The 10,619-nt window shown below is 42.8% G+C and overlaps 1 protein-coding gene across 1 annotated transcript in view; it reads left to right on the top strand.

The window, feature by feature from the left end:
* The window catches only part of KIAA1324 (KIAA1324 ortholog), a 67,904-nt gene that overhangs the window by 711 nt on the left and 56,574 nt on the right, over positions 1–10,619 (top strand). The window lies entirely within an intron of this gene.

Here is a 10,619-nt window from a genome sequence, read left to right as displayed (position 1 = left end):
AGCCAAATTTAGCAGGCAAATTTACGTATGGTAAGAACGAACAATATAAGGGGCTTTAATAAGTATTATAAAATATTACTACTAAGTTGCCTTATTTGTTAGATTGCAATCGTGTTGTCAATAATATGAATTATCGGATGTGCCTACCACTGCCCTGTGGTGCATTGTGGCCCCATTTATACCTAAGACGCTTCTGAAGCACAACAACGCTCAAGATGAAGAATCGCATCAATCTTAAAAGGACTGTTTACACCTGAGCATTGTGTTGCTTGTCCTTAGGAAGCTTGAAACAGTAAATGGACTTCTTGTGGGGCTGTAACATGCGTATTTCGTCCAATAGACATAATGGGAACTCTTCAAAAAGCGTTTTTCTAGTGCTCCCATTTAAAAGTCTATGAAGCAAAAATGCACAATTCTGCTCCTGTACTAAGAGTTTGGATACAAATCTGCCAAAAAGGTGCCAGTTTGTAGCTAGAAATCAATCTAGCTGTCTAATTATCTTGTGAATGTACACAACCTTGAGACTAAGGGCTCGCTCACACCATGCCATTGTGCTGTGTTGATCACTGGTTCAACAAAAGGACACTTAGGAAACAGTTGTTTTCTATGTACCCTGTTTGCACCAATCATGCATGTTGCATAATAAAAATGCAGCATATCTGTAACACAAAAACACATATCAATGCAAAGTGCCTATAATAATAATAATAATAATAGTAGCATTTTGACCTTTGATGTAGCCTGTACAGAAAAAAAGCATGTCAAATTGCTTTTCAAAGTGCAGTAAAATGCAGGGCAGCATGTGAAAAACGTGCGTCAATGCACATGTGTCTCTATGCACGTTGTGCTGTGAACGTGTGTCTGTAAGAGGTGGAGCACAATCATCGTTTTGAACAACAGACTGAAATAAGGCAGGATTTGCTCTTACCTTTTCAATGATGAGTAATTATCAGTGGAACATGAACGTTTTATACTATGTCAGCTAATTTTTTAACACAGCTGTGCACAAAGTGGATTTTTGATTGCATTTTAAGTTTAATCCAGAAGCACACAGAGTTTACAGCAACATGTAACTTTCATAAGTAAACTGCTTTATGTCCATGCAGTCTTTTCCCGGTGATATATTCGCTTGAAGTAAGGCGTTGTGCCTGTATAAACATTTGGGAACATGATTGGTGCCTTAAGCTGCCCATACATTGAATGATTTTTCGTTTGAAAGGTTTAGTTTCTGCCACGAACCCTCATTCGATTATACCTAGAATTCACCATTAAGCATATTCAAATATGGATTTCAGAAATCGTTCGTTATCCATAATAACCAACCGGTTTTTGACAAATGACGGAAATATTCATTTGACCTAGGCAGTTTTCCATTGGCCACCTTAAGGGCCTAGTCACACCATAAAGAGTGCGTTCCAGAGTGTTCAGTCTCTGGAACGCAACCTGGCCGGCTCACTTTGTTTTGATTCTGGTCAAGTACGATCTGCAAAAAGTAGTACATGCAGCATTTTTGCAGATGGCACTGGACCGGAACACCGGCACTAATGTGTCACGCCTTTGGGTGCCGACGATCGCACTGCGGACCGGGGGTGTGGCTGCGGTGCCATTGACTTCAATGCACCACCACGCCCCCACCTGCCCCAAAACAAAGTGAGCCGGCCGGGTTGCATTCCAGTGCGTTTCAGAGGCCGTACGCTCTGGAACGCACTCTTTATGGTGTGTCTGGGCCCTTAGTCCCTGCTGTGTTCTTGGGGAGATTTTGGACGAACAAAAACCCCACTCATTCATCGAATTTCGTTCGGTTAGAGAAACATTTTCCAAGCTGACCGTAAAAAAAAAGTTAGTTCACATAGGCAAAAACAAAAATCGATGCTATGCCATAAACCTTTTGATTTGCGTTCGATACATCGTTCGTATACAATTTCCGAGTGTAAATCTAACAATGTATGGCCACCTTTAGTCCCTGACTTGCATTTAGTCAATCACGTGTCGGCTTATCTGAAACATGACTGCTCTGGACCTTGCACCTTCAAAAACAAGTGAGCAATAGCAGATCCCATATTTGTGTTCTGAAGTTTTCTCATTTACTCTCTTGTGATGAAAGACCGTTACCTTTTACTTATGAGACATAGCTGCCACCTTTTTTCTGATTAAAGATTTGGATACACCCCGCAGCAGATGGGGAAACCAAATGAGCATACACTATACATCAGCATCGGACTGATTACAATCTGACAACTACATTTAAATAAGCACTCTTGCTTACAGGATGCTACAAAAATGTGAAAACATGCAGCTTTATTTGAGAAAACATTATATTCTGTAGCTGGATATATAACATTCTGCAATTTGTATTTATTTATTTTCCTGTAAGACCTCATGCGCACTGGAAATAAAATACAAGAGTCCATGTGCATTTGGATTTCTAAATGCATCTTGAAACATGTAAATTTCTTCTATGGCTAAATGAACACCCAGATGTTCAGCAGCATCTAGGTGTATTCAGTCTAGCTCAGTTTACCCCATCAATAATTTTCTCCATCCCTGGACCGTTTAGTCTGGTTTTAAGCAGCTAAATGCACATCAATGCTAAATCCAGGAACATCTACAGAAAAAGTGTTGCTAAGAAGTGCTTCTCATTGGTCAGAAAACAAATGTGAAGGCTCTGGCAGTGTGCCACAATACACTATCCCACATGTGTCAAACACAAGGCCCGTGGGCCAAATCTGGCACACCAGGCCATTTCGTGTGGCCCTCACACCTCTCCTGCAGCTTTAAATTTTTAAACTGAACCCGGCACTGAAAACAGGCACCAGGCTTCACAGGAAGTCTGCTGAGGTTGTCAGCAAGATCCCGACAGCCTTCCTGTGAATCTCGCCGGCAGCAAATCTCCTCCTTCCTTGATCCACGCCCCCTGCACCTTCCACAGCCCAGCATAGACCCTGCACAGCCACCTGAGAATCCGCACAGCCCACCGTAGAACCTGTACAGCCCACCATAGAACCTGCACAGCCAACCTGAGATTCCACACAGCTCACCATAGAACCTACACACCCACCTGAGAGTCCGCACTATTACACTAATTGCCATTATTTTTCCTAGACTTCTACTTAGAGCTAGTTATTAAGAAAACCAGTAATAATAATCGAATGCAGAGGCAATTATTTAATATAATAAAGACTAGATGCATTTATATAGTCTTACAGGTACAATCGGCCCTTTTGAGGGCAACCATAATGCTGATGCGGCCCGCGATGAAATTGAGTTTGACACCCCTGCACTAGCCCATCCTCTAAAACACTAGCTAGTTCACACAGGCTGGCATGAACGGCCCCTGTGAGGGCCGCAGATACTTTGGTTGAATGCTGATAAGAAGAAAGTAGTGGCAAGCAATCAGTGCTACTATCTGTATGGCAATTTGCCCATTGTTTGTAATGTAAATTGGGTAGAGACAGCAGGCTTCCATAACATTCAGGACTCATTCACACCAATAGCAGAGATTGTTTTTTTTGTCCCACCGATCAATGCCAATCCCCACAAGTGTGCACAGAAAACAATTGTTTTCTACGTGGCCCTTTCACGCCACAGCATTCTGCATTGTTATGCATTTTTATACAGGCTTTAAAATGCACCTGTATCTAAGCTGGAGGGAATATGCCATCAAGGCTGACTAACCAGAATTGCAAATCTTTTGGCAGGTTTCCAGTTTACATTAATGTATTTCAATGTTGTATTTAGATGCTTCCCTGGAATTCTACTGTAATAAGTGGAATGAAATGATGATAGATCATGCAAAGAATTACTTTGTGCCAAGTTAGATTGCTTTGAGAAAAAATAAAGTTTGTTTAACCATTTTTTTTTGGTCTGATATTCTTTGTAAACCTGACGAAGCTTGGTTCTTGGACCAAAGCTGAAATATTGCATGGTTTGAGAATCCACAATTTCTCCTCAAAGAGGTCATAGTGTTTAGTAAGGGTGGATACTGGCCGGGAGCCATGTACAGTACTTTTCAAACAAACAAAGGTAGATTTCCACGTCGAAACAATTCACACTATCCCAGTGTTTGGAAGTGTCAGGCATTCGGGCACCGTATGAAAGGCATTCTGGGAAGGAAAAGCATTCATTCACATGGACGTGCATGTCCATGCAGAAACCTGCACCCTGGGGGAACAGCTGGCGCGTGTAGCTGCGTGCTGCTGCATGTGCAACTCAGGGCTAGTTCACACCAAGCGCGCAGCAGAGCAGGTGCAGACCGGATCCAAACTGCGTCCAATGTATTCCTATGGTATTTTTAGCTCCAGTTCACATCGCAGCGTGCAGATCCAGAGCAGGCCCAGAGCAGGTAAAACGACTGCAGTAGGCCCTATTTTACCTGCTCGGGATCTGCTCTGGATCTGCAAACGCATCAAAAACGCATGCAAATGCCTGGAACGCACTGAAAGCCCATGTTAAACTAATATATTTTGTCAAACGCATCTAAAAGACTAGCGTGCGTGTGCAGAAACCTGGCCGGATCTGCTCTGCATTTTGGTGTGAACAAGTCCTCACTGACAGGCTGCGGCTGCACGCAGCTACATGCCACCCTGAATTTGCACACCCATATAAGTACAGATGCATGCACTTGGATGCAGTGTGCAGCATTCATGATAGACATGCACCAGCTGTTCCACCCCCTCCAGCAAAGGTGTCTGCACGGACATGTGCGCAGTATGACTGTGCACGTCCGTGTAAATAAGCCCATAAAGAATGCAAAAACCTTAGATTTCTAACTTGTAACATATTCTATGAAATGTGGGTACCTTGTATGTAATACAAATTTACTGCAAGTTGGGGATAACGAGCTGCATTCATTTGTAAATATATTGTTATATATACAATATATGTTATATCTGCCTAGAGTTTAGCTTTAAGGCAATTTAGTTCCATACAAAATGGTCCCTTTTTAACTGTCTCCAGTACCAGAAAACTTAGCTGTGAGAACCATGTTCCGTAAGTAGAAAGAATCTGGTAGACAGAGAATGACACCAGTGATGGATGTAGGATTTATTTATACCACAGGTCGGCTAGAACTATGAGGCTGAGTGATTTTTCACTCGCCTCATAGTTCTCCTTTTAAATGTATTTTTTAAATGCAAGCATAGTAAGTACCTGAATTTGACTTGATATAAGCCTCTTGCAGTCCCTGTATAGCAGAGTTTCAGTATGGGGTGAAAAAGCAGTACAAGAAGCCAATCCGTTCCTGTGCTGACAAAAAGCATGGTGACAGGAAAAGAAACCAGACTGACAGAGAGAGGAGATCACTGTGCTGTTTCTCTTTTCACCATCCAGTCGCAGGCTGGCACAGATCGAGAATGACCTGGGCTTAGAGGAAGTTATTAATATTATCTTTAAGTATTTATATAGTGCCAACAGTTTGCGACAGGCTGAAGACTGCAACTAGAGAATGGGTGGCCAGTCTCCCCACCGGCAGTGCCACTGGGCTTGTTTTGTCTGCAGGGACAGCTACTGTGGGCCCCTGTAAATTATGGGACTCGGGCAGTTGCCGCTTTTTGCTTGCGGTAATGATGGCCCTAGCGCAGGGCCTGATCAGGTCTCACCAAGGGCAGATGCAGAGGGTCACAGCAGGGGTGATGGGCAGGCTGGCGCTGTGAACAGGGGCCACTTTGGTTCCCTAGAAGGCTGCCGCAATGTCCCCAGCAAGCGTGCCTCTTCACTGGTGGTAGGTCAACCCCTGACACAGACACTGCCGATTTCTAGGTGACAAATTCGTAAAGTGACAGGCTGGAAACTGCTACTAGAGCGGAATGAGTGGCCAGTCTCCACACCGGCGGTGCTGCTGTTTTTTTCTGTCTGCTTCTCAAGGCGAAAGGGAGAGCTGCTGTGGGCCCCTGTAAATTCTGGGATTCAGGGCAGTTGCCCCTATTGCCCTGTGGTAATGATGCGCAAGGACACCAAAGGGGTGAGTTGTGGAGTGATACATTTGAGTGCCATTGGGATAGAGATTGTATTGGAAGCTATGCAAGGTTATCAGCTGACCAAGGGAGGAGGTGTAGATTGAGATAACGAGGGATCCAAGGACAGAGCCTTGGGGGACCCCTGTGGGAAAAGGAGAGGAGGAGATAGGTTGTAGGTGACACTAAAGGAGCGCTCCGATAGGTAGGAGGAGAACCATGAGAGAACGAGTCTTGGAGGCCAGTCGAGTGGAGTCTTTTGAGGATCAGCGGGGGTCAACTTAGTGGAATGATGCTGGCTATTAGACTGAGGACATCTAGTGGCAGAAAACAAGTACTGGATGGGAACTCTTTGGACTAAAGATGAATATTGCAGAAAAATGTTGCAGAAAAATGTTGTTTTTTTTTTTTAAATCTCTTCACGGGCTATTAATTTTTAACTAATTTTAACCAAATGTGATTTTTTTTTTTTTTAGCATTGAGAAGTTACAATTTACAAACTGTCATTGTTATTGCTGGTATGTTTTGTAGAGAGTGCCAAGCTGTAGTAGACAGACCAGTTAGGTTTTTATATAACAATTCTATACAAAGGTTTTTATTGTTGTCTCTGTCCCTATTGGAGGTACTCCCTCCTCCTTTTAGTAATATGGTGACACTGGGAGAGGAAGGGAAATTGGCTGCACCAGCCCAAGCAGTAATTTGCATGTTTAAAAACCAAAATGTTGTTTAGGGCCAGAAGCAAACTTGTAGCAGAGTGTCATGGACGGTGGTACTGACGGGTATGGGGATGAGGTGGGCTGGGCGATGGGTGAACCATCACCGTTCATCCTTAGAAATTGACTAGCATGCTGGCCAATTATCACTTAACCTCAACGTTTCCAGATGCTGACACAAGTAGCAGCCGATTAAACAACACACACATATTAATATTCATGCAGCCACTGCTTACGACTTACAAGCTTGTGAGCAACCTTACAAGTCTCCAGCAGACTGGCACACAGTATCACCCTGTGTCACTCAGAGAAAACTGCCTGGCATCATTGGTTGGTGGAAAAAAAATGCCTGGTGTTATTGGTCAGTGTGAAGGAAAAATGCCCGGGTATCATTTTTTTTCTCGGATCAACCCCCGCTGTAATTAATCTGCTCTTCCATCCTGAACAGAGAGTGTCTCTGCAGTAATCAACCTACAGCTTACCTCATGTGATGCGGTCTAGGTCATGCAAAGGATTGGCTACTCCAGCGACGCAGCAGCTGGATTCTCTGGGCCCTGCCATGTGCTTTGCCGCCCTCTTGGATTATCCTGCTGCCTGCTGGGAGCCTTGTGTGATGGAAGGTGACCTGAAATAGTGGAGATCCACTCCAATTGATTCTCATTAGCTGTTTACGGTTTACTCCCATTAACGATATATACCAGATCACAAAGCTGGATACAAACAGTATCGCAATGTATTAATCGAATATACATAATCTGGGACACATAGCCTGAGTTACAGCACACAGTTAGAATGCTGACCTCTAATGTGGATGGTGTGGAAAACTGTATGTGCAGAAATAATGTCTGTATTGTTGGAGTACCTGAAGGTGTTGAGGGAACCCAACCTGCCCAGTTTGCAGAAAACTTCTTCAAATCGGTTCTAAGGCCTGGTTCACACCTAGGCGACACAGTTTTTGCATGTTTTAACCCGCGTTTGTGATGAGATTGTAGCTCATTGATGTTAATGAGAAAAAGCGCATATAATGCACATAAAACACATACAAAAACACAGCAAACGGGCGTTTTCAATCATTTCCTATTTAGTCTATGGGGCCAAAACGAGCTGTAATATGCCAAAAAAAAAGCTCCTGTACTTTTTCCAGCGACAAGCGTTTTGCTTACTGCGACAAAACGCTCAGGTGTGAACAGGGCCATAGAAATGAATAAGCTTTTGGGGGTGGATTTTTTCTTTTAGCTGTTTTTTTTTTTTTTAGGGCAGGAAGCGCTCTATCAAACGCTCAGGCTAGGTTCACACCTAGGCGATTCAGATGCCGAGCTGTTTTCGTGTGTTTGTGCAAGGCCACACACACACTATAAAAATATCACATAATTCCCGTGGTTAGGCTAAAAGTGCATGGCCAACATAATAGTGCTGCCCCTCTCCCAATCTGCGCAGTGGATTACAGGAGGCTGATCTAAAGCCAGATTGTAGTACTATTGTAAAAAAAATGTAGGGCCATTCACACTGTCCACACTAATCATACTAAAGTGTCTGTTAATTTGGAATGGGCTGGCAGTGCACCTAAACACACCTTATTTTGTGACTTCATTCACACTTGCCACTTGCGGTTTTGTGCTCTATATGCAGAGAAAAATCTTTCAGGCTAGATGCTTTGTTTATGCTTCTAGATGCATTAAATGACATGCATTTATATAAATATGGGTTTAGATGCATCTGGTATCAAATCGCATTTACATGCATTTTGAAGTTAAAATCAATTCCTGGATGCACCTGACTTCTAATTTGTATAAACACAGCTAAACAAACTGCAGACAAAAGCATCTAAATGCTAAGTGTGAAGAGATCCATTGGAAATTATTTGATGCATATATGGTGTTTTGGAAAAACATCTTAAATGCATAAAAACACATCTAATTGCATCTAGTGTGAATGTAGCCTAAATACAGAGAACTACGCACATTGTGTGCTGTAGTGTGTTGCAGTGTGGGTGTGTTGTCCACTATTGTAAGTGCAGGAAATCCTGCACCAGAACACCAAAACTCTTATGTCTGGTAGGAATTTTACGGGGAACCCCAACGCCATAAACACAAAAAAGAAAACCATGGGGTTCCCCCAAAAATCCCTTAACAGATCCTTGATCCAAGCAGCAGCCTGGTAGAGCAGGAAAGGGGGGTGCGATAATGAGGCCCCCTCCTGCACCATACCAGGCCACATGCCCTCAATATGGGGAGGGTGCTTTGCTGGGGGGGAACCCCATGCTAATGAGGACAAAGGACTATTCCCCACAACCCTGGCCATGGTAGTTGTGGGGGTCTCCGGGCAGGGGCGCTTATCTGAATCTGGGTGCCCTCTTTTATAAAAGGGACACCCGCATGCGGCCCCCCTTGTGAATGAGTAAGGGGTAGTTCTTACCTCTACTCATTCACAAAATAATAGTAAATAAACACACCACACCATACTACAAAGTCCTTTTTTATTTGAAAAAAAAAAACCCCCCAAAAAGGGTCCAGCTATATAATCCACAGGCCAATCACGTCGTCCAGCGATTTGTAGATCCTCGTCAATCACTATGGATGACGTCTACTCACTTGGCCAAAGTAAAAATCCCCACTGCCCATTGCCACGTCAAATCCTGACTAACACCGGCCGCAAATTACAGCTCTGCTCGGAAAGGTAAACATTGGGGGGGAGCGAGTCGTGATGTCACGGGACTTGTTATGCCGCTTTGTTTACATTCCGTGACAGCTCTTGGCCCCCCGAATGGAATGTAAACAAACGGGTGGAAAAAGTCCCATGATGTCACAACTCGCTCTGTCCCTTTGTTTTACCTTTCGAAGCAGAGCTGTCATTTGCGGCCATTGTATGTTGGGATCAGATGTGGCGGGGGCCTGCGGGGATTTTTTCTTCGAGTCGGCAGCAGTCGTCCATTGTGATTGAAGAGGGATCTATATCGCTGGACATCGTGATTGACCTGTGGATTACATTGATGGACATTTTTTGTTTGTTTTTTGAATAAAGGACTTGTCAAAAATCGTGTTGTGTGTTTTTTGTTTTGTTTTTCAATAAAGGACTTTGTAGTATGATGTGTTTTATTTACTGTTTTACTGTTATTTGATGAATGAGTAAGGGTAACAACTACCCTTTACTCATTCACAAGGGGGGTGGAATCTGGCGCACAATTGTCCCACACCTTTCCTGCTCTGCTGCCCGGATCAAGGGTCTGGTAAGCATTTTTTTTTGCATGAGGTCCCCCCTAAAGTTCCTACTGTTGTTGTTGTTTGTTTTTATTTTTTTTTATTTTTACATTTAAAAACAGCCAAATAAATTTGAATAGATTCAAATGAATGTTCGTTCCTAACGATCGTTTAATGCATCTGGAATTAAAACAAACATTCGGAAAGATCCGAATAACGAAACAAATTGGGACCCGAAAAACGAAAAATTCGAAACAAAACAAATTTTTGGCCAGCTTACATGTCTAGAGCCAACTAGGAAAATTAATCAATATATTTAGCTAGGGTTTTTTTTTTTTAAAGAGTCAGTTCTTGAAAACAGCACATAGCAAGGGAAGTCCATGTTGTTGTTTTTTTTTGCAGGTTAAGGATAGCTAAAGCTTGATGGGTTGTCATGTGCAACAGCTTTTTACTCTGTGTTTGTAAAACAACAATTATTAATTTACATTTTTATTTTATAGATTTATACTTTTAACATTTTATAATTTCCTCTTAAAGACACTGTAATTTCTTTTTTTAAACATTTCCATCACTAAATTGTGTCTTTGCTTAACTTGTGAGAAAAATGCAGTTTCTGCCTTAAGGGAAGCTGTGTATCCTGGATCCGGCTTGCACTGCTATTTGTTTTACGCTTTTCACATTAATTGTTTCACTGTTTTATTATCTGCCAAAGCAAACAGAAACACATGGTCCCAAAAACACATATTTATAGACACAGA

Source organism: Nanorana parkeri, unplaced genomic scaffold (assembly GCF_000935625.1).
Source record: "Nanorana parkeri isolate BGI_ZX_2015 unplaced genomic scaffold, ASM93562v1 scaffold77, whole genome shotgun sequence".
Lineage (NCBI taxonomy): Eukaryota > Metazoa > Chordata > Amphibia > Anura > Dicroglossidae > Nanorana > Nanorana parkeri.
The sequence above is the reverse complement of the archived record's forward strand: the minus strand, read 5'-3'. Positions and strand labels throughout refer to the sequence as shown.